General features: G+C 44.5%; 1 long non-coding RNA gene across 2 annotated transcripts in view; it reads left to right on the top strand.

Moving 5' to 3' along the window:
• Positions 1-25,570, top strand: part of LOC137323336 (uncharacterized) — a 379,634-nt gene that overhangs the window by 70,743 nt on the left and 283,321 nt on the right. The gene's annotated exons all lie outside the window — the stretch shown is intronic.

Here is a 25,570-nt window from a genome sequence, read left to right as displayed (position 1 = left end):
ATCACAGGGCAAATTTTGTGAAGTCTTACTCCCAGCACTGAATCTCACTTGATAGCCATGATGTGGAGATGCCGGTGATGGACTGGGGTTGACAATTGTAAACAATTTTACAACACCAAGTTATAGTCCAACAATTTTATTTGAAATTCACAAGCTTTCAGAGGCTTCCTCCTTCCTCAGGTGAATGTTGTGGAAACTTGATAGGACATTGAATAGGACATTGAATAAGGTGCTTGATAGGACTTGATAGGACATTGAATAAGGTGCAGAGGTCAGGACATTGAATAAGGTGCAGAGGTCATGCATTCGATTTGCAGTGCTCACAATTTTCCAGTGAGTCTCCATACCTCTGCATTTGACTCTCTGATCCCACTACTGAATGGGAGCATCGCCTTGCAAATTCACTCTCACAGTCTGATCTTGCTTTAGCAATATGATTTTATCAGATTTCCATTATATAATTTACATATGGTGCCTGCACAGCACAAAACATTTAGACTACAACTTATTGGCACAAGCACAGTTTTGGTAGCCAACACGTTTTTTAAAAAAGCCAAACGCTTTTAAGGTTATTCAGGTTGCAGGGTTGTGCTAATGTATTATATATGTTGGTGTTAATATATTATGTACATTCAGGGGCCCTAGAGAGTAAGAGGGGCTGCAACCTCTAAGCAGCAGAGAGGTGCTCCAGACAAGTGTGGAGTTACATAAGCTGGGAAGTAAAATGTCTTTGTGTTAATTAAAATTTATTCAATCATTACTACCAGTGTCTGAGTCTGATTAGAAGAACTTACAATGAATGCCACAACACTATGTCCTGGATATATATTTAACCCAAGTCAGTGACCCTTGTCTAAAAGAGAAAATTCCTATTGTTCTCTGTTCCTCTCCCAGCTCCTGTGTGATGTATAGGGAAACCTGAAGGGCTTTAGCTGCAGAGGGAAAACACATTGGCACAAAGCAGTATTTTATTTTCAGTATATTTTTTAAACAGGATCTCAAAGTCCCTGTAATTCAATTCTCAAATTAGCACCTTACAGATCTGTGAGATGTAATCAGTAACACATACTTACTCAATTGCCCACTTCAATTTGAATGATTAATTTTGGTATTATAGGTTTTGTTTCTGCAAATAGGCAGTTAACAAACAACCTTCTGAAAACTTGTACAGATTTGTAAAAAGCACAGTGATGTGCTGCCAGTATGTGTGAAACATGGAAAGAATGGATGTGCTCATAAGCTGGTACCATAATAGTTAATGAGATGAATACACGCTGTTCTATGTATAGAGACAAGCACCCAATTAAATATTCAAATCAAGAAACAAACCATAATAGCGTTACATCAGAAGGTGGAAGCTCTAACATTATCAGCACAGCCATTATTCACAATGGGCCTTTTGACTATAACTTAGTTGGATTCAGTGGTTCAAATCAAATACTTGCATATTCCAAATAAATTCATATCAAAGTGTTTATTTACATAGAAACATAGAAAATAGGAGCAGGAGTAGGCCATTCGGCCCTTCAATATGTTCATGGCTGATCCTCTAACTCAATACCATATTCCTGCTTTCTCCCCATACCCCTTGATGCATTTTGTGTCTAGAAATCGATCTAGCTCCTTCTTAAATATATTCAGTGACTTGGCCTCCACAGCCTTCTGTGGTAGAGAATTCCACAGGTTCGCCACCCTCTGAGTGAAGAAATTTCTCCTCATCTCAGTCCTAAATGTTCTACCCCATGTCCTGAGACTGTGACCCCTCGTTCTGGACCCCCCAGCCAAGGGAAACATCCTCCCTTCATCCAGTCTGTCTGGCCCTGTCAGAATTTTATATGTTTCAATGATATCCCCTCTCATTCTTCTAAACTCGAGTGAATACAGGCCGAGTCGACCCAATTTCTCCTCACACCACAGTCCTGCCATCCCAGGTATCAGTCTGGTGAACCTTCGCTGCACTCCCTCTATGGCAAGTATATCCTTTCTTAGGTAAGGGGACCAAAACTACACACAATACTCCAGGTGTGATCTCACCAAGGCCCTGTATAACTGCAGGTAAGACATCCTTGTTCCTATACTCAAATCCTCTTGCAATGAAGGCCAACATACCATTTGCCTTCCTAACTGCTTGCTGCACCTGCATGTTTGCTTTCAGTGACTGGTGTACAAGGACACCCAGGTCCCTTTGTACATGAACATTCCCCTATCTATCACCATTTAAATAATACTCTGCCTTTCTGTTTTTCCTTCCGAAGTGGATAACTTCACTTTTACCCACATTATACTGCATCTGCCATGTATTTGCCCACTCACTCAACTTATCTAAATCATCTTGAAGCTTCTTTGCATCCTCCTCACAACTCACAATCCCACCTAGTTTTGTGTCATCGGCAAACTTGGAAATATTACATTTGGTTCCCTCATCCAAATCATTGATATATATTGTGAATAGCTGGGGCCCAAGCACTGATCCCTGCAGTACCCCACTAGTCACCACCTGCCACCCCGAAAAAGACCCATTTATTCCTACTCTCTGTTTCCTGTCTGTTAACCAATTTTCAATCCATGCCACTATATTACCACCAATCCCATGTGCTTTAACTTTGCACACTAATCTCTTATGTGGCACTTTATCAAAGGCCTTCTGAAAATCCAAATAAACCACATCCACTGGTTCTCCCTTATCTATTCTACCAGTTACATCCTCAAAAAACTCCAGTAGGTTTGTCAAACATGATTTCCCTTTCATAAATCCATGTTGACTTTGTCTAATCCCACTAATATTTTCTAAATGTCCTGAGATCACATCCTTTATAATAGACTAGCATTTTCCCTACTACTGATGTTAGGCTACTACTGATGCAGTTCCCTGTTTTCTCTCTCCCTCCTTTTTTAAATAGTGGGGTTACATTTGCCACCCTCCAATCTCTAGGAACTGTTCCATAATCTATAGAATTTTGGAAGCTGACAACTAATGCATCCATTATTTCCATGGCTACCTCTTTTGGTACTCTGGGATGCAGATTATCAGGCCTTGGGGATTTATCAGCTTTCCGTCCCATTAATTTCTCCAGCACTATTTTTTACTAATACTAATTTCCTTTAATTCCTCCTTCTCACTAGTCCCTTGGTTCCCTAGCATTTCTGGGAAGTTATTTGTGTCCTCTTCCGTGAAGACAGAACCAAAGTATTTGTTTAATTGCTCTGCCATTTCCCTGTTCCCCATTTTAAATTCTCTCGTTTCTGACTGTAAGGGACCTACATTCGTCTTCACTAATCTTTTTCTTTTTACATACCTAATCTTTTTCTTTTTACATACCGAGGAATTGTGTTGTGGAGGAAGTTATAAGATTGTAATTTAATCTAATCATAGGAATTTGATTATTTCATAAATTGCAACAGTACAGCACGAGCACTTTATGAACCAGTTGAGTCTAAACAGTGAATTTTGAACTTTAATTCTGCATGCAGCAGTTATTCTTTAAATAAATTAAGTTGCATATTATGAGCTACAATTTTCAAGTAAATTATAAAACTGTAGACTGGGTCAGCGATACATTCCATTGCTCTGGTGGAGGCCAAGAGTTGTGAGGAGAATGTTGATGAAATGATACAGACTGCAGCGGCTCAAGAAAAGGGCTCAGCACCACCTTCTCAAGGGCGACTAGGGATGGGCAATAAATGCCGGCCTTGTCAGCAATGCCCACGCCGCAGGAATGAATAATATTTTTTAAACATTAGGAAAGGGAATCCTAGTTGATTATAGCATTCATGGAGATCAACAGTAATACCATTTGAGTCAGCGGAGAGAGTTTAAGAAGGGTTTTCATTTCTTACTGGAAATGAGGATCAAACTAAATTCTGGACTCAAAAAATACCCAAACTGCCCCCTTTTCGGTGGCACTATGCAGTTGCAGGAGAGGAAAAAAATCCCATTTTGATATTACACTGCCATTTTTTGAGTTCACTATTGCTGTGCTTGTGCACAGATGAATATTTTGCATATTGCTCCTTGGTTTCCAGCAATCATTTGACTGTTGACTGGCTGATGTCTGTGTGGCTGGAGCAAAGCCAGTGTTTATTTAAGATTTCACCCCTTTTGTTCGCTTTTCTCCTGAAGGTGCTACTTCAGGCTGAGGTCCGATTCCACGAGGCAGCTCACTGAACAGTACCTCACTCAAGTGAGCCTAGACAGCATGGCCTTGAAAATCCATGAGTCCCACTCCATCACTGTAATAATGGCAGAGCAGGGCATCCATCTTCTGACCAATTGCAACCCTGACCCGGATCAAGATCTCAGGGTTAATGGTATTTGCATGAAGCATGTGGGTTCCAATGCCCTTTGCGGTGCTGTTCCGGAGCCCATTAGATGGGCAGGTGACAACATCCAGTGAAGTCACACCACTGTGTCAGGGTGCTGGTGGTGTCAGATGAAGTTAGTCGAAAAAATGGTCCATCTCCCTAAACACCATAATTGGTGCCATAAGGGAACTGACCTTTCAAAATGTTGTGGACCTCACTTCCAACGGGGTGAGGTGCCAGCACGCTAGTATGTCTACTTAATGCAGGCATACGAAGCACTGGGGGAAATAGAGACAGAAGTGGTGGGAGTTCCAGAAGATGATGTCATCCCAGCAATCCTACCTCTTTCAATGATGTCTGCACAGAATAGGGTTGGGCTCAAGAAGCACCAACAGACTCCAAACAGGGAGAAGACCCTGCCATTCCCTGTCCACCAGAAATATCACATCATTACACTGATTTGGAAGCAGATTTTCAGGGCCTCAGTGTCATTCTAGTCACGTGTGTGACTATTCAACAATGGGTGATGTCACAGTCAAGATTTATCCTATCATTTAGGTATATTTTATTCAGATCATTATTTTCAGATGTTTGTCTTTTACAACCTTTCCTCCATTTAATACTGTCAATATAATCAGGCAAATGTGAACATGTTTGAAATTGCAATACAAATATGGCTTGCACAAATCTATTAACTTAAACCACTATGTAATATGAACCATGTCAGTTGTATTCTCGATGTGGAGATGCCGGTGATGGACTGAGAATACAACTGTAAACAATTTTACAACACCAAGTTATAGTCCAGCAATTTTATTTTAAATTCACAAGCTTTCGGAGACTTCCTCCTTCCTCAGGTAAATGTACCTGAGGAAGGAGACTTCCTCCTTCCTCAGGTAAATTTACCTGAGGAAGGAGGAAGTCTCCGAAAGCTTGTGAATTTAAAATAAAATTGCTGGACTATAACTTGGTGTTGTAAAATTGTTTACAGTTGTATTCTCAGTTGTGACGCTCATGTAACCTACATTAAAGACATCTGTAAAGTATTTCCTATTTATTTCTGATTTTTGTGTTGTTTTTCATGAGTGTATATAATACAGATTCATTAACTTACTTCCTGCAGGCCTTAATAAAGTGCTGTCTATTTTAAAATAACAAAGTTCAATTTAGTACCTCGTATACAATGATTTCCAATTAACTCAGAGATCCCATAATTGGATGTGGCCCACAAGTGTATAGGTGATATATTCAGATCTGAGAAACATTAGTAAATCTTGTTATGAAGTAAAAGAACAGCATAATATGTATATATACAAGATAGTGGATACCCTTCAGCAAATTACAAGGCAGTAATCTAATCGAAGGGCTGAGCTGATAGTTGATGTTTGTGCTATATACACGTCATCTGAACCTCATGATTGGATTATTGCCATCAGTTAATTTAGCGGTACAGTTAGCATTTATGATGTGTGTATATAGGTTTTCTTATGAGAGCCGTTTAATAGTATAATCTCTTTTTTGATGTGAAGGTTTCACAATTCTAATGAGTTGGGCAAGGACTCATTTTGTAACTAGGACCTGAAGGTATATTGGATTTATATAGTGACACTTGAAGAGGTATTGGATCCTGGGCCAGACATTTACTATTACCTGCTTATTTCTAGTAGCAGATTGCAGGGAAGTTCAATATAAATGAAAAAACAGTATTATAACAGACCGATTTGTGCATCGGCGTTTGATCCATTGTAAGTAGCTGTCCAATTTTTCCCTTACAGCATTATCAACTTAAACCTGAGTGCTGGGATCAGCTATAGTGTAACATTCGGTCAGACTGCAGGTACAGCTGTTACTGCCAGCACGATACTACTGGTTGTACATCTGATTCCCATACTCAAGTTTAAGTGTGTAATGTTGCCTGCCTGGAAAATCACTACAACAACAGCTGATCCTCCCAAAAGTACAGGTGTTCCTTCAAGCAACAGGTGTAATCTCCATCCTAAAGGCGCTCGTTTTTCCATGCTACAGCTGAACCTCCCAGCACTCTACAGGTACATTTCTCTCCACTGTACAGAACCTGCTCTCTCCACTCTAGGGGAGCTTCCCGCTCCACTCGAGAGAAGATCCCCCCTCTCCCCCCCGTCTCCACTCGGGGGGAGATCCCCCCCCCTCCACTCGGGGGGAGATCCCCCCCCCCTAGACTCGGGGGGAGATCCCCCCCCTCCCCCTCTCCACTCGGGGGGAGATCCCTCGCCCTCTCCACTCGGGGGGAGATCCCCCCCCCCTCTCCACTCGGGGGGAGATCCCCCCCCCCTCTCCACTCGGGGGGAGATCCCCCCCCCCTCTCCACTCGGGGGGAGATCCCCCCCCCCTCCACTCGGGGGGAGATCCCCCCCCTCCCCCTCTCCACTCGGGGGGAGATCCCTCGCCCTCTCCACTCGGGGGGAGATCCCTCGCCCTCTCCACTCGGGGGGAGATCCCCCCCCTCGCCCTCTCCACTCGGGGGGAGATCCCCCCCCCACCTCTCCACTCGGGGGGAGATTCCCCCCCCCACCTCTCCACTCGGGGGGAGATCCCCCCCACCTCTCCACTCGGGGGGAGATCCCCCCCCCCACCTCTCCACTCGGGGGGAGATCCCCCCCCCCACCTCTCCACTCGGGGGGAGATCTCCCCCCACCACCTCTCCACTCGGGGGGAGATCCACCCCCCCACCTCTCCACTCGGGGGGAGATCCCCCCCCCCCCACCTCTCCACTCGGGGGGAGATCCCCCCCCCCCCCTCTCCACTCTACAGGTCGGTCAGTTTCTAGGATGCTGTATCAAATTTCAGTCCTTGAAAATGTTCAGAGGAGGATCACTCAATTAATACTTAATTACGGGCTCTTAAATTATCAGGATTGATGTGGGGAAGTGGGGCTTCTCACTATGGAAATGCTTAGAATTTGAGGAGATTTGCTTGAGATCTTTAAAATAATGAAGGGATTAGATTGTGTCTTTGTGAATAGGTTATTTGAACTAGACAGACAGTGGAAGACTAGCGGATATCAGTATAAGTTACAAAAGCATGGTGTTGGGTTGGGTTAGACGTGCAGTGAGTGTGGATTCATTACAAGCATTCAAAAGAAGGCTGGATGAGTTCCTGCATTTGAAAGACATAGAGTTATAGAAAGGAATTGGGTTAACGGGGACTAGTGATTTCAGTCACAGTGGTCTCCTGGATCTTGCTTGATCACCTTCGGAGGTGGGAGAGGAATTTCCCAGAGATTTTTCCTAAATGGGAGGGTGGGAGGGAGGGAGGGATGGGGCTGATGGTGTATGTATATTGCACCATGTTGTGATGGGACAAACTTGATGGACTAATTGGTCTTTTCCTGCCTTTTTCACATATTTTCATATGTTTTAACAAACACAACAACTTGTATTTATATAGCACCTTTAACATAGTAAAACGTCCCAAGGCACATCACAGGAGTGATTTTCAAACATAATTTGATACCGAGCCACATGAGGAAATATTAGGACAGGTGACCAAAAGCTTGGTCAAAGTGGTAGGTTTAAAGGAGCGTCTTAAAGGAGGAGAGAGAGGTATAGAGGTGAGGAGTTTAGGAAGGCAATTCCAGAGCTTAGGGCCTAGGCAGCCTAAGGCACGGCTGCCAATGGTGGAGCGATTAAAATCGGGCATGCGCAGGAGGCAAGAATTGGAGAAACGCAGAGATCTCAGAGGATTGTAGGGCTGGGGGAGGTTACAGAGATAGGGAGGGGTGAGGCCGAGGAGGGATTTGAAAACAAGTATGAGTATTTTAAAATTGAGGCGTTCCCGGAGCGGGAGCGAATGTAGGTCAGCGAGCACAGGGGTGATGGGTGAACAGGACTTGGTGCGGGTTATGATATGGGCAGCAGAGTTTTGGATGAGCTCAAGTTTATGGAGGGTGGAAGATGGGAGGCCAGCCAGGAGAGCATTGGAATAGTCAAGTCTAGAGGTAACAAAGGCATGGTTGAGAGTTCCAGCAGCAGATGAGCTGAGACGGAGACGGGCGATGTTATGGAGGTGGAAGCAGGTGGTCTTGGTGATGGAGCGGATATGTGGTCAGAAGCTCATCTCAGAGTCAAATAGGACATCAAAGTTGCAAACGGTCTTGTTTAGCCTCAGACAGTGGCCAGGGAGAGGGATGGAGCCGGTGGCTAGGGGGCGGAGTTTGTGGCAGGGACCGAAGACAATGGCTTTGGTCTTCCCAATATTTAATTGGAAGAGATTTTTGCTCATCCAGTACTGGATGTCGGACAAGCAATGTGACAAATGAGAGACAGTGGAGGGGTCAAGAGAAGTGGTAGTGATGTAGAGCTGGGTGTCGTCAACGTACATGCAGAACTTGACATTGTGTTTTCGGAAGATGTTGCCGAGGGGCAACATGTAGATGAGAAATAGGTTTCAGTATTAATGCGTATGTTGTTTTCTAGTAAAATGCTCTAATGGGCATGCTCTGTAGGATCTGTAATCATGTCACGTATCAGCATGCCTTTTGATTTACAGGTTTTATTTTTTTTCTGAATTTGGTTGAAATCAGCAGTGAAACAGAAGGTTTGTAATCAAAAAAACCACAGGTTTAATTGGGGTTAATCAACAGAATAATTTTAGCGGGAATAATAAAATAACTTAAATAACAACCGCTTCCAAATGTCTTCACAAAGTGAAATCCTAAGTGTAGTTGATATCCATCATTAGCTGCATTTTCAATGCCTCCTCTTTCATGGAATTTTATTCTGTTATCTGTACATAGGTGCACTCTACATAGATACTGACTATTCGTACAGAGTGAAATGAAGTATTCACTGTACCAAATGGGAAACTGGTTCTGTGAACACACCAGAACTGCAATATGTTCATTTTGATGTTTCTGGGTTTTAACAGGTTCAACCATAATTTTGCAATTCATCTTTCAGGGGTAATGATGGAGTTTAATCAGGTTTAACTCTAAAATCAGAAGGATTAAATATCCATATTTATGCTGTCATTTTCATAACATAATGAGCTCTTCTCCAAAATTGTTGTTATCAAGGATGATTAACCATTAAATTGTGATAACTATAATTAATACAATTAAATAAAAGTTGACAAAAGTGATACAAAGCCAAATTTGGGGATCTCTATGTGCATCTAGGAGGATAATTTGGATGCCAAGTCCCCTTTTATTAAATTAAACACAGTGACCTGCGGTTTCCTCTGCATTTGGGTCCAGATACACAGTTAATTATGTGGCTTAAAAGATTGTGGAATTTTGGGCAAGTTACGCGTGTAACTACAATACGCCCAAGTCTCCTCGATCTTTTACACGTCCATCAAACCCTCTATCCGATCGAATCTCTGCCCAACTGGTCATGTCCCTGACTCTCAAATGCACGTATCCTCCAATTGCACTTGGGTACGGTAGCATAGTGGTTATGTTACTGGGCTAGTAATCCAGAGGCCTGGACTAAAATCTAGAGTCATGAGTTCAAATCCCGCCACGGTAGCTGGCGAATTTAAATTCAATTAATTAATTAAAATAAAAAATCTGGAATTAAAATACTAGTATCAGTAATGATGGCCATGAAACTACCGGATTGTCGTAAAAACCCATCTGGTTCACTAATGCCCTTCAGGGAAGGAAACCTGCCGCCCTTACCCGGTCTGGCCTATATGTGACTCCAGACCCACAGCAATGTGGTTGATTCTTAATTGCCCTCTGAAATGGCCTAGCAAGCCACTTAGTTGTAAAATCTCGCTACGAAAAGTCATAATAAGAATAAAACCGGACGGACCACCCGGCACCAGACAACTAGGCACCGGACACGACAACGGCAAAACACCAAGCCCAGTCGACCCTGCAAGGTCCTCCTTACTAACATCTGGGGAATTGTGCCAAAATTGGGAGAGCTGTCCCACAGACTAGTCAAGCAACAGCCTGACATAGCCATACTCACAGAATCATATCTTTCAACCACGTCCCAGACTCTTCCATCACCATCCCTGGGTATGTCCTGTCCCACCGGCAGGACAGACCCACCAGAGGTGGCGGTACAGTAATATACAGTCAGGAGGGAGTGGCCCTGGGAGTCCTCAACATTGACTCTGAACCCCATGAAATCTCATGGCATCAGGTCAAACATGGGCAAGAAAACCTCCTGCTGATTACCACCTACCGTCCTCCCTCAGCTGATGAATCAGTCCTCCTCCATGTTGAGTACCACTTGGAGGAAGCACTGAGGGTAGCAAGGGCACAAAATGTACTCTGGGTGGGGGACTTCAATGTCCATCACCAAGAGTGGCTCGGTAGCACCACTACTGACCGAGCTGGCCGAGTCCTGAAGGACATAGCTGCCAGACTGGGCCTGCGGCAGGTGGTGAGCGAACCAACACGAGGGAAAAACTTACTTGACCTCGTCCTCACCAATCTACCTGTCGCAAATGCATCTGTCCATGACAGTATTGGTAGGAGGGACCACCGCACAGTCCTCATGGAGATGAAGTCCCGTCTTCGCACTGAGGACACCATCCAATGTGTTGTGTGGCACTACCACCGTGCTAAATGGGATAGATTCAGAACGGATCTAGCAGCTCAAAACTGGGCACCCATGAGGCACTGTGGGCCTTCAGCAGCAGCAGCAGAATTGTATTCCAGCACAATCTGTAACCTCATGGCCCGGCATATTCCTCACTCTACCATTACCAACAAGCCATGGGATCAACCCTGGTTCAATGAGGAGTGTAGAAGAGCATGCCAGGAGCAGCACCAGGCGTACCTAAAAATGAGGTGCCAACCTGGTGAAGCTACAACTCAGGACTACATGCATGCTAAACAGCGGAAGCAACATGCTACAGACAGAGCTAAGCGATTCCACAACCAACGGATCAGATCAAAGCTCTGCAGTCCTGCCACATCCAGTCGTGAATGGTGGTGGACAATTAAACAACTAATGGGAGGAGGAGGCTCTGCAAACATCCCCATCCTCAATGATGGTGGAGTCCAGCACGTGAGTGCAAAAGACAAGGCTGAAGCGTTTGCAACAATCTTCAGCCAGAAGTGCCGAGTGGATGATCCATCTCAGCCTCCTCCCGATATCCCCACCATCACGGAAGCCAGTCTTCGGCCAATTCGATTCACTCCACGTGATATCAAGAAACGACTGAGTGCACTGGATACAGCAAAGGCTATGGGCCCCGAAAACATCCCAGCTGTAGTGCTGAAGACTTGTGCTCCAGAACTAGCTGCGCCTCTAGCCAAGCTGTTCCAGTACAGCTACAACACTGGCATCTACCCGACAATGTGGAAAATTGCCCAGGTATGTCCTGTCCACAAAAAGCAGGACAAATCCAATCCGGCCAATTACCGCCCCATCAGTCTACTCTCAATCATCAGCAAAGTGATGGAAGGTGTCGTCGACAGTGCTATCAAGCGGCACATACTCACCATATAACCTGCTCACCGATGCTCAGTTTGGGTTCCGCCAGGACCACTCGGCTCCAGACATCATTACAGCCTTGGTCCAAACATGGACAAAAGAGCTGAATTCCAGAGGTGAGGTGAGAGTGACTGCCCTTGACATCAAGGCAGCATTTGACTGAGTGTGGCACCAAGGAGCCCTAGTAAAATTGAAGTCAATGAGAATCAGGGGGAAAACTCTCCAGTGGCTGGAGTCATACCGAGCACAAAGGAAGATGGTAGTGGTTGTTGGAGGCCAATCATCTCAGCCCCAGGACATTGCTGCAGGAGTTCCTCAAGGCAGTGTCCTAGGCCCAACCATCTTCAGCTGCTTCATCAATGACCTTCCCTCCATCATAAAGTCAGAAATGGGGATGTTCGCTGATGACTGCACAGTGGTCAGTTCCATTCGCAACCCCTCAGATAATGAAGCAGTCCGAGCCTGCATGCAGCAAGACCTGGACAACATCCAGGCTTGGGCTCATAAGTGGCAAGTAACATTCGCGCCAGATAAGTGCCAGGCAATGACCATCTCCAACAAGAGAGAGTCTAACCACCTCCCCTTGACATTCAACGGCATTACCATCGCCGAATCCCCCACCATCAACATCCTGGGGGTCACCATTGACCAGAAACTGAACTGGACCAGCCATATAAATACTGTGGCTACGAGAGCAGGTCAGAGGCTGGGTATTCTGCGGCAAGTGACTCACCTCCTGACTCCACAAAGCCTTTCCACCATCTACAAGGCACAAGTCAGGAGTGTGATGGAATACTCTCCACTTGCCTGGATGAGCGCAGCTCCAACAACACTCAAGAAGCTCGACACCATCCAAGATAAAGCAGCCCGCTTGATTGGCACCCCATCCACCACCCTAAACATTCACTCCCTTCACCACCGGCGCACTGTGGCTGCAGTGTGTACCATCCACAGGATGCACTGCAGCAACTCGCCAAGGCTTCTTCGACAGCACCTCCCAAACCCGCGACCTCTACCACCTAGAAGGACAAGAGCAGCAGGCGCATGGAATATATCGCCGTTCCTTCATTGTCGCTGGGTCAAAATCCTGGAACTCTCTTCCTAACAGCACTGTGGGAGAACCGTCACGACATGGACTGCAGCGGTTCAAGAAGGCGGCTCACCACCACCTTCTCGAGGGCAATTAGGGATGGGCAATAAATGCCGGCCTTGCCAGCGACGCCCACATCCCGTGAACGAATAAAAAAAAAAGTCATTTTTCTGGTTTTTTAATTGCAATTTTTGAGTTTTTTTTAAAAATTATCCTCAATGAGACCTGCTCTATGTTTTCTGTTTCTTTTAATGCATTTTTATGGCATAAGTATAAGTCACATTAGAAACTGAAAAGCTTCCCCCGATTGCAGGTTCTGAATCATGCTGTGCCTGACGTGCATGAATGATGGTTAAATGAGGTGAAACTTAAATTTTAAGACGCAAAGAAGAAATATAATGGTGTGGCTTCGGCGTTTCTTTGGGCCCCGGTTGTTTACCCTGATTTGCGCTGCTTTACGCCCATTTATGCCCATTTTAAGTTTGGGCGTGTTCTAATGAGATCAGGAGGATACTTGGGCGCAACTTGACATTGTCAAAATGGGCGCAGCATTGGGCGCATTTTCGGGTCTAACTTCTGGATTGCGCCCACTGAGGAAACTCCATGCCAAAGACCTTTTTTCTATTGTATATAATGGTACCTGGAAGCCAGCCTGTGCGTTGTGAGACGTGTAATTTGACTGCAGGCTGGCAGCAGTTTTAATAGGTCACATGGCACAAAGCAGTCTGACATAAACTATTTAATTCTTATCGAGGTGGCAAAGTAATTATTATTTTAATTTACCTAATTACACAAGTAAACTAGGTTAATAAGAAAATACTTCCTCTATTATTTAATATCAGTACATACAAATCCTTGAGAGTATAATTGTAAAAATAGGAAGACTATATTAATGAATTATTTAATTGCACCTATTTTAAATTCAAATGTACCTAGTTAAAGTGGATTTTCTCTAATAACTTATCCTTATGAAACTTCAAGGATATTCCTGGCATCATTACAAATAATACAGTGCTAAATAGTGTTGACAGACATTTGCTGATTTTAAAGCACTGCGGTGAGGGACAGTTTCTGTTATCTAATTTTTAATGTTTTTTGGCAAAACCTGTAACAATTCTCCGCAAGTAATTCCAAATACTGTGAAAATCCATGGGTCACGATCACAGCAAAACCACCAGGATGACACTCGTTGGTGCCCTCCAGTGCTGACCCACCAGAGTGTGCAGAATCAGTTGGAGGGGGGCACCTCATTTATATGGTGGGTACACACACCACTCTGAACATATCTCTGGCTTCTACCTGCCCCAAGCAGTCAATGGTGGCAGAAGGGTGGGTTTGCCCAGGTCTCCCCCCCCCAACCCTACTCCCCACCACATTGTATCTCTTCCACCCCCTGTGTAAGGGGAACGATCCAATTTTTGAAAAGGAATTGTATCAATCATTGAGGGCCCAGGCTTTTATTTGGCATAGACCCCACCAGTGGGGCCCACCAGCACCCATCTGCAGGCTGGTACACTTCACCTCACTTGGCCTACCAGCCTCCAGTAATACACTGTGTGCATATTGAGTTGGGATAGCAGGAACTCCCAGTATAGGCAGAGGTTCTGTCCCTTATAAGGCCAACCGGGAAATCCCAGAATCAGTGGGACTGGATCCCTGTCCTTTTCCAATGCAATCCACCGGAGTTATGGCAGGAGTCCGGTGAAACCCACAGGGAATTTCAAAGGCCTAATAAACTTTCCCCTTTTAATAAAATGTGCAGCACCTATGTTAATGAAACTATCCGAGGATATTTGTTTTTCAAATGAACTGATGCACCAAGTTCAAATGATATCATGACCTTGTTCTTCATCTCAGAACCTCACCCCCATGTAAGCATTTCCATTCATCTTCTGCTTCAGAAACATAGCTCAGGACAAAAGAACTCTCTACACAAAGTCCAAATTTAATTCCAATGATTTAGTAGTGCAATTGTGTTTGGTATGCTGTCATTGTCTCTCACCCCACTGCTTCCCCTTTGTGATTCTCTATGGGGACAGTATCCTACTGGTTAATCTAATATTGCTTCTAGATATCACCATCGTGGGTAAAAGAGATGAGGTAGCTTGCCCCAGGAAATTCCTGAATGATTCCTGGGAGGGTGTGGCTCTGTACCTCTTTTTACTGCTCATAAGATGACCCCACAGCTGCTGGCACCATGTCTGCTGCAGTGGTGGCTGTCCAAGCCTGCCTTCTGGCTCTACAATGGCTTATTCAGGTGGGGCAGCTTGGTGGCATGCATGTCGAAGTGCCCTAAGAGATATCCATTAATATTCCTGCTATGCCCCTGCTACTATAGAGAATTATATAGAATGTACAGCACAGAAACAGGCCATTCAGTCCAATTGGTCCATGCCAGTGTTTATGCTCCACACGAACCTCCTCCCACCCCACTTCATCTAACCCAATCAACATATCCTTCTATTCCTTTCTCCCTCATGTGTTTATCTAGCTTCCCCTTAAATGTATCTATGCTATTCACCTCAACTCCTCCTTGTGATAGCAAGTTCCACATTCTAACCACACTATGAGTAAAGAAGTTTCTCCTGAATTCCCAATTGGATTTATTAGTAGCTATCTTATATTCATGTGCCCTAGGCACTCCCTCAGTATGTCCTGTAATCTGCGTGGGAACAGTGCCGAATGGCCTGTTTCTGTGCTGTACATTCTATGATATTCTTTGTTGTAGCAGGGGCAATGAGGGTGTTAAAGCACTGTGTCAGGGTACTGTCTAGCCTGGTGAGAATAAGCAGAACAGATTCACAAACATTAGAGCCAAAGATCAGTTATGGTTTTCCTGAGAGAGCCCACTGATGTGCTTGAGATCTCTAGTTAAGAGAGGTGTTAGAGATTGAGACTGAAAAATAGTTAAGAAATCCATTTTAAACAAAATAATTACTTATATTCTATGCCATTTACTTAGATTATTTCTGTAGTTTAAAAACCTTATATTTGAAAGACTGATGGTGTATCTGTACAAGAGGTGTTCTCGAAGGCCAGCTGCATTGTTTATATTTAGATTCGCTTTATCACTCTAAGCTAGAAACTCAATATCGTTGTTTTGGTAGCGTGGCTCCTTTTGTGTCCTGCTGACCCTAACACACCGATGTTTTTCTGTAGCACTCAAGACCATCAGACAATAGAATGGAGATTGAGAGTGGGAGAAGGGTCATGGAGGTGGTGATGCAATGACCTTTTAGCTAAGCTTAGAAGAATAGCCATAGTACAGTGGGTTGTGAGATGATGAAGAAAGGAGCCATCTGGAGGGCTGAACTCACCCGACTGTAATGTGTGTATCCACAACGGCAAAGTATCTTTTGTGATCTTGGTGTTTGTCATGAGTATATACATTAAGGTTCATCTAACCATTAATAATGCTTCAAGGGTTTGTCTGTGTGTTTGAACTCATTCATACTCCTAACAGGGGCTTCGCTGCAAATGACCCAGAAGATGCCGTGCACTCCAGAGTGGACTGCAGTTCTGTGAAGCGATCAAACAGTACTGCAAAGGTACAGATAGCAAATTACATAGTAGCCGTCACACCTTGCAGGGTGCTTAACACACTTTCAAAGGACTCATTGAATAGATGGTTCTCGGAAAGCAGAATTCTTTTGTACACAGGTTTGATAGCATCAATCCCAGAACTGAGCAGCTGAGGGTGGCCTTGAGCTAGCCTTCCAGCCAAGTCCTTCCTGCTCTTGTGTTGCAAACTGTACTTGCTCCTTCCTGTGTGTGTTTCAACTGGTTCTCCCTACTTCAACTCCAACTCAGAATCCCCCAAAGTAGATTATCCTGGGTTTCTGCTTACTGCGGATAGGCTGGGTGTCGCCATGCGCTATGCAGTGGAAAGTATCGCATCTTCAGGCCTTGCAACTTGCCATTTTTCATACCAATGAAAACACAACAGAAAGAAGCATCTAATCCCATCAGCAACATATTCCCTGTAGCAAATTCACATGTCAACACATGTTGTGATGTGATGCTAAGTTTCCCATCAATAGAATACCTGAGTGTGTAACAAATTCATGACATGAAGAAAAAGTATCAATGAGGGGTACTAACCTGAAGATGCAGGTTGCAGACCTGCATGGCACTCTCCAATGGGCTTGATGTACCGATGGCCCATAATCTGTAGGGTTGTGACTTCAGGTTGGTTGCTTGCCTGCCTCTCCCTCCTGTTATGAGCTTCCTTTTTGTGCAATCATAAAGAGATTGGTGAACTATTTCATGAGCGCTGCTATGGTTATCCAATTGGCCACCCTGACTCCTGAAACAAGAATATAGGAAGATGCAGTGTGCAAATGGGTGTTGGTGAAATCTTATTTTGGGCCTCCTTTTTTTTTCTAATAACTTAGCACCAACACTGAAAGACTTGCCTGGAATTTGGAAGGTGCATCATGCATGGCATCAGTTGCCTCGTTCCTCAATGATCAGCATGTGTCCTGTGTGAGAACGCAGCTGGTTGAGGTGAAAGTGCATGTTGCGGCTGTGCACTGAAAACAGGTCCATTCAGCGGATGCTTACTTTGGCAAAATATTTTCAATGTGTTAAATTTCTTTCACGTCTGAGCCAAATACGTCCTCACCACAGAAACTTACATGGATCTACTGTGCTACCTCTTCCCTTGCAGCCCAGACAGTGGCCTTCTAAAACGGGTGCCCCCTTCAACCCAAGGATGGCAACCATCCATTGCTTCATCTCTCACAACATTACCTCCATTGCTTTGTCTGTGAGGGGAGCAGTCTGGCATCATTAGTAAAGTGCAAAAACAATTTACTAGCAAAGCACAGAAAGTCCAAATGCCCTTTAAGGCACAGCAGCAGTTCTTTTCTGCTGCTGCACTGGATATAATGCACTCCCCTACCCACCCACCCCCATCTTCCAGTGCATGAACCAATCAACAGCATTGGATATGGTGCATAATTATTAAAATGAAGGGACCTTGGAAAACACTGGGAGTCCTCTCCCCCCACATGTGTCTCCAATGGAAGATGCCCTCGCGAAGGACCAGATGCCCCACTGCAAGTAGAAAAATTCCCTTTAATTCCAATAAAACAACAATGCAAAGTATAAACGGCGACTAAAACATTCAATGATAGCAAAGTAACAACTTACCAAATTGCTGAACTTGTACATTGTTGCATCTCAGTCAGGCTAACTGACAGTGGTGACGTCATTAACAAAGGAAGCACACTAATTTGTTCTGATGTGGAGATGCCGGTGATGGACTGGGGTTGACAATTGTAAACAATTTTACAACACCAAGTTATAGTCCAGCAATTTTATTTTAAATTCACAAGCTTTCGGAGACTTCCTCCTTCCTCAGGTAAATGTTTACATTTACCTGAGGAAGGAGGAAGTCTCCGAAAGCTTGTGAATTTAAAATAAAATTGCTGGACTATAACTTGGTGTTGTAAAATTGTTTACTAATTTGTTCAGCAGAGGCTGCCCATCAGCCTACCATAACCTACAACTATTGTAAGCAACAGTAAGCATACATCATAATGTTCTAGTGACCACATAAACTGTCCGGGCTTCAACCTCACAGTGCTTGATATTATCAGAAACCTTTGATTCCAATACAACCTTATTCAAACACAAACGAGTCAGCTATTATTATATTACATAAAATAAAAGGGATCTCAAAGCAATAAAAAAAACTTTTATAAATTGCTCGATCTTTGCCCTTCTGATTTATTATGTGACCGGAACACTTTGAGTTGTCACATTAAAACTCCGAGGTAGCCATTATTCTATATTTCACACATTATGATTTAGTAAAAAGCAGCCCGGGCAAGTTTTGTTCTTACAAAACAAGAAGATAAATGATCAAATTTTGATGTGATAGTGAAAACTGAATTTTCATAGTCCTGGAAACCACGACTTGCCTCTTTACTGACTCTAGTGTCTGTGCTATTTGTTATTCTAAGGGGTCTTCAATTTGAATTTTCAGTCATTCGAGGAAAAAAAAAGATTAGCTATTGAAAAATGTGACATTTATTTCACGATTTGGTGATTTCAAAGTTTCTACAAATGAAAACAAATGCACAACAAAGGATGAATGCTCAATCACTCACATTATTACAATTTCAAATATTGGTTTGATATTAATTTCAGCTCCTTTACAAACAGCTGCCAAATCTAGTGATATTATTTTTCCTTTTTGTCAAAATAAAAAGAGCAGCCAGGGACAACTTCATATTTTTTTGTGTGTGTGGTTCCTGACATTACATTAAGGATATTAGCTCCTTGCTGTGTCAATTCAATGTCTGTTATTCTTGGGTGTCTGTGCTTTGCGCCTGGCATATTGGATGCTTCATTCAAACCATTCCACATCCTGTGTGTGTAGTTCTAATCAAAGCAAGTCCTCAATGTAGCTTAAATGTTTACTCAATCTTGATTAGGCATTAACTTAACACAACAAGGTCAGCAATTTTTGATCAGCAAGATTTTCCAGACGCAGTTTAAAAGTAAAATATTTTGGATGGAAATATTGGAGACCTACAGCAGTTTGGGCAGTTTCTGATTAACGTTCTGAGCGCGATCTTTCATCAGATGAAGGGCTACACTTGCGATGTTATCCCAACTTCCTCTTCAGCTTGCTGTGCATTTCCCTCCAACAATGTGTCACTCCCTCACTATTGCACTAAAATGTGAGTACACAATTGAGACTGACACTTCAGTGCAATGCTAAGGGAGCACTGCATTGTCCAATATGCCAACCTTCAGATGAATCGTTTAACCAATTCAGTGATACAGGTGGACAGTGATACAGCTTCTGTCGCGACACTACAGACTTCCTACAAAAACTCAGTACCCACGGACCAGTTGAACCAGGAACACTTCTCACCACGATGGACGTCTCGGCACTATACACCAGTATCCCCCACGATGACGGCATCGCTGCGACAGCATCAATACTCAACACCAACAACAGCCAATCTCCGGAAACCATCCTACAACTCATCCGCTTCATCCTGGATCACAATGTCTTCACCTTTGATAACCAGTTCTTTACCCAAACACACGGAACAGCCATGGGGACCAAATTCGCACCCCAATACGCCAACATTTTTATGCACAAGTTCGAGCAGGACTTCTTCACTGCACAAGACCTCCAACCAACACTATACACCAGATACATCGACGACATTTTCTTTCTATGGACACACGGCAAGGAATCACTAAAGAGACTACACGATAACATCAACAAGTTCCATCCCACCATCAAGCTCACCATGGACTACTCCTCAGAATCAGTTTCTTTCTTGGACACACGAATCTCCATCAAAGACGGGCACCTCAGCACCTCACTCTACCGCAAGCCCACGGACAACCTCACGATGCTCCACTTTTCCAGCTTCCACCCTAACCACGTCAAAGAGGCCATCCCCTATGGACAGGCCCTGCGAATACACAGGGTCTGCTCAGACGAGGAGGAACGCGATGGACACCTACAGACGCTGAAAGACGCCCTAGTAAGAACGGGATATGACGCTCGACTCATCGATCGACAGTTCCGACGGGCCACAGCAGAAAATCGCATAGACCTCCTCAGGAGACCAACACGGGACGCAACCAACAGAGTACCCTTTGTCGTCCAGTACTTCCCCGGAGCGGAGAAACTACGCCATGTTCTCCGCAGCCTTCAACATGTCATCAATGAGGACAAACACCTCGCTATGGCCATCCCCACACCTCCACTACTCGCCTTTAAACAGCCACCCAACCTCAAACAGACCATCGTTCGCAGCAAATTACCTAGCTTTCAAGAGAACAGCGTCCACGACACCACACAACCCTGCCACGGTAACCTCTGCAAGACATGCCAGATCATCGACACAGATACCACCATCACACGAGAGGACACCACCCACCAGGTGCATGGTTCATACTCCTGTGACTCGGCCAACGTTGTCTACCTCATACGTTGCAGGAAAGGATGCCCCAGAGCATGGTACATTGGCGAGACCATGCAGACGCTGCGACAACGGATGAACGGACACCGCGCAACAATCGCCAAACAGGAGGGTTCCCTCCCAGTCGGGGAACACTTCAGCAGTCATGGACATTCATCCACCGACCTTCGGGTAAGCGTACTCCAAGGCGGCCTTCGAGACACACGACAACGCAAAATCGTCGAGCAGAAATTGATAGCCAAGTTCCGCACCCATGAGGACGGCCTCAACCGGGATCTTGGGTTCATGTCACGCTACACGTTACCCCACCAGCGAACAAATGTTATCTGTTTTTAATATAATGGGTCATTTGCTGGCTTTCTCTGCCTTCCGGATGTCTCTGCCTCTCTCTGTTTTTTTTTTTCCTGTTTGTTTTTTTGTTGAATGTGTATTCGGGGGTTCTGCAGGTGACACCTCTCTGTCTGAACACAGTGATTGCCTTGGCAACGGGCAGTTGCAGGGGCAGTCTGTAAACACCATGTATTGTTCTATATGTATAAATGCGTAGGCTTCAAGGAGCTCCTGAACATTTACCTGACGAAGGAGGAAGCCTCCGAAAGCTTGTGAATTTAAAATAAAATTGCTGGACTATAACTTGGTGTTGTAAAATTGTTTACAATTGTCAACCCCAGTCCATCACCGGCATCTCCACATCATGACATTAAAGAAGACCAAGGGAGTTCTCCTGGTGCCCTGGCCAACATTCTGCCCTCAACCAAGACCACCAAAAGCAGATTAACTGGTCATTAAGCTCATTGCAGTTTTTAGCAGTTCAAGAAGGCGGCTCACCACCACCTTCTCAATGGCAATTAGGGAGGGCAATAAATGCCGGCCTCGCCAGCGACGCCCACATTCCATGAACGAATAAAAAAAAGACTCTTGTGGCCACAAAATGGCTGCTCCATTCACCTCCATAACAGTGTATAGTAATGCATTACATATGAAGCGTTTGGGATATTTTTGAGAGACATGATAAAAGGCACAGGATCAATGCAAGTTCTTTCTTTTACTGTTTTTATTTCAAATTTCCAGCATTCAACATCTCTTTATCTAGAAATCATTGCAGAAATGGTTCCTAGCTAAGAAATTTATGCTAAATTCTAGAATTCCAAGTTGCTATATAAAGCTGTATACAACTGTACATATTCCAAGAACATGAGCTGGGTTTTCATAAGTCATCCTAAGGACGGTCAGATTGGGACTTCCACCTGCTACTGCAAACTCACCTTGACCCTGGCCCAGTTTCCTGGGTCGGGGTCATTATGTATGCAGGGAGGGCTCCAGGTGGGCTCCCCATCAGCAAGAGGGAGACAGCTGCAGCCAACCAACAATACTTGGGTGGTACTGTAGCAGCATCTGAAAAACAGGAGGCCATTAAAGTTAATAGAAGCGCCCCTGCCTGAGACTGCATCGAGACCAAAAAAACGTGAGTGTTTGAGGCCAGAGGGGAAGGAGAGGTGCTCACTTTTGGGCTGTCTCCTTCCAAAAAGGGCACTGGGGGAATTCTGCCACTGCCCTAGTAACTATCACTGCTCCTTTCCTGGCAGTCCTTGGGGTCAGCAGAATGAACAGCAGAAGTTAGGGAAATAGAACTGCTTGTCGATCCCTATTTCCCCACCATCATTTACATGCAGCAGGCGGGGAAGAGGCGGCCAGCGGTCTTCCTGGCTGAGGCAGGAAGACGAAAATAGAGGTTGGGGTGGGAACGTGGGATAGGCCTCACTGCACGATTTTCCACGTTTTCCATGGCCACAGCACCTGATTGAGGCTGGATAGCAGGGGGAGATCGAGGCTCATGTCTCTATATTCCATAACAACAAAATGACCAAAAACTGTTAATCTATCCCCATCTTGGGAGTTTTGAGTTACACTCCTAGAACAGAAAAAAACGAGCCTTATAAGGAGACACTGGGGCTAATTTTACTCCCGAGGAACAGGTGGGTTAGGGGTGGGTGGGAGGTAAAAATTACAGTTTTTTTGAAGTGGGACCGCAACCCGGCTCTACATCGCCCACTTCCGGGTTTAACCCAGGCGCATTTGGATGTGCGCACGCAACCAAAACCCCGGGAGTCCCGTCCCCACTTAATGTTACAGGGTCAATGTACCTCATTGCCATTGTTGAGCCACTTAATTTTTTGTGTATTATAAAGGTAAAACGATTTTATCCTCGCCTGCATGGGTTTCCCATCGTTTCTGATTCTCGTCAGGTGAAAGCAGGCAGGAAGGGCCGGATCCATGAGATGAGTGCCTTTATTGCATTGCTTGTGGGCCCAGAGGATCAGGAGTGTTTCATTCAGGTTCGACAAGCTCACCTGGCATGATCGGACCCCAGCGGTCGGCCGACTCCTTCCCTGATGGTTGACCCCCTCCACCCCCGGACAGTGGGCCCCTCCCCCCCAACCCACGATTTCTCCCCACCGCCCCTCCAATTCGCGGGTCCTTTCCCTCCCAAAAGGCAGCCAGCCTGTCAATCGGGCTGGCTGTCGCACAAATGAGCTGCCTTCAATTGAGTTGCGATCGCAGATTGCGACGCACTCACTTGACTTCCAGGTTCCCCACGTGAGCATCTACCCGCCCGTTGGGTTCCCGGCTCCATGCAAAAATCATGCCCATTAGTACAGGTGACCAAACTTTTGGTCAAAGAGGTAGGTTTTAAGCAGTGTCTTAAAGGAGGAGAGAGAGGTGGAGAGGCAAAGAGATTTGGGGAGGGCAATTCCAGAGCTTAGGGCCTAGACGGCTGAAGACACGCCCGCCGATGGTGGAATGAAGGATGTGGGGAATGCACAAGAGGCCAGAGTTGGAGGAACGCAGAGTTCTTGGAAGGTTGTAGGGCTGAAGGAGGTTACAGAGATAGGGAGGGGCAAGGTCGTGGAGGGATTTGAAACACGAAGATAAAAATTTTATACTCGAGGTGTGGGTGGACTGGGAGCCAATGTAGGTCAGTGAACACAGGGGTGATGGGTGAACGGGACTTGGTGTGAATTAGGGTATGGGCAGCCTTAGTGCACACACATTGCCTATTTGGTAAGATGATTTTATAGTGGGTGGTGCGACAGATTTTTTTCAGCAAAGGCTTATTGAAGAATGATTTAATGATATTTTGTCAAACTTTACACATTTCAGCCAAAACCCAGTGAATAGTGTCCTTAACTCAATGCTGGTAGAATTATTCCTCTGCAAATTGGATCATTAAAATGTTTTTTTTCCCATGTCAATCTGCTCTTTTTATCAAATCATTGAAGGTCAAAAATTGAAGCTCTTTCTTACATTATTTTTTAAAAAGTACTAACCATTACATTTTAAATGCAATTGTACTTAAGAAGAAAATGACTGATTAACAGAAAGAAGTTATTTCTGAAGTGTCTATCTATCATATGAACTGTATGAAAAGTCATTCGTTCCAGGAAGTAAGATGCCAGAAAGTTCTTCTGAAAAAATTCAGAATCTATCTATATGTAGAATTACATAGAATGTACAGCACAGAAACAGGCCATTCAGCCCAACAGATCTACGCTGGCATTTATGCTCCCCACGAGTCTCCTCCCTCCTTCTTCATCTAACCCCAACAACATATCATTCTATTCCTTTCTCCCTCATGTGTTTATCTAGCTTCCTCTTAAATGTATCTATGCTATTCCCCTCAGCTATTCCTTGTGGTAGTGAGTTCCACATTCTAAGCGCTCTCTGGGTAAAGAAGTTTCTCCTGAATTCCATATTGGATTAATTAGTGACTATCTTATATTTATGGTCCCAAGTTCTGGTCTCCCCTACAAGTGGAAACATCTTCTCTACATCTACCCTATCAAACCCTTTCATAATCTTAAAGAACTCTATCAGGTCACCCCTCAGACTTCTCTTTTCTAGTGAAAAGAACCCCAGCCTGTTCAGTCTTTCCTGATAAGTATATCCTCTCAGTTCTGGTATTATCTTAGTAAATCTTTCTTGCACTTTCTCCAGTGCCTCTATATCCTTTTTACAATATGGAGACCAGAACTGTGCATGGTACTCCAAGTGTGGTCTAACCAAGGTTCTATACAAGTTTAACATAACTTGCCTGCTTTTCAATTGCATCCCTCTAGAAATGCACCCCAGTGCTTGGTTTACAATATATAAAGCACTTTAATGTCTGTGGCATCTATCTGCCCATAGGCTTATGTCTGAGCTTTCTGATTGAGGCAGTATTTCTACTGTTTCTGATTAGTATCTGTAATGTCGATTCTCTTGGATTTGATTCTGTGTTTATACTTTCTTTTACTGGTAACTTAGATGCTTCCTGTATTGTTCCTCTCTCTCAATGCCTTATCTTTCGATTGGGCACTTTACAACCTTCTGGACTCGACATTGATTTCAATAACTTCAAATCATAACCACTGCTCCCATTTTTTCAGACAGGAGGTGCTGGTAATGGTTCTGATGTTGCCATTTACAGCTCCTCTAGGCCCATCTTTTGTTTCTTTACTTCTCCCATTACCACCCTCACTGCCTTGTACCATCGTCCCTTTTGTCATTTAATCACTCCTGCCCTCCATCCTTTCACAGACCTTCCCTTTTGTTCCTTCCTCCCCTCCCCTCCCCTTCCTCCGCCCCCTCCAATTGCCTCGCCCTATACTTGCTTAAAAGCTGTTAAATCTTCAACTTTTTCTAGTTCCGACGACAGGTCATCGGCCTGAAACGTTAACTCTGTTTCTTTCTCCACAGATGCTGCCTCACTTGCTGAGCTTCTCCAGCATTTTCTGTTTTTTTAA

This window comes from Heptranchias perlo, chromosome 7 (assembly GCF_035084215.1).
Source record: "Heptranchias perlo isolate sHepPer1 chromosome 7, sHepPer1.hap1, whole genome shotgun sequence".
Taxonomy (NCBI): domain Eukaryota; kingdom Metazoa; phylum Chordata; class Chondrichthyes; order Hexanchiformes; family Hexanchidae; genus Heptranchias; species Heptranchias perlo.
The sequence above is the reverse complement of the archived record's forward strand: the minus strand, read 5'-3'. Positions and strand labels throughout refer to the sequence as shown.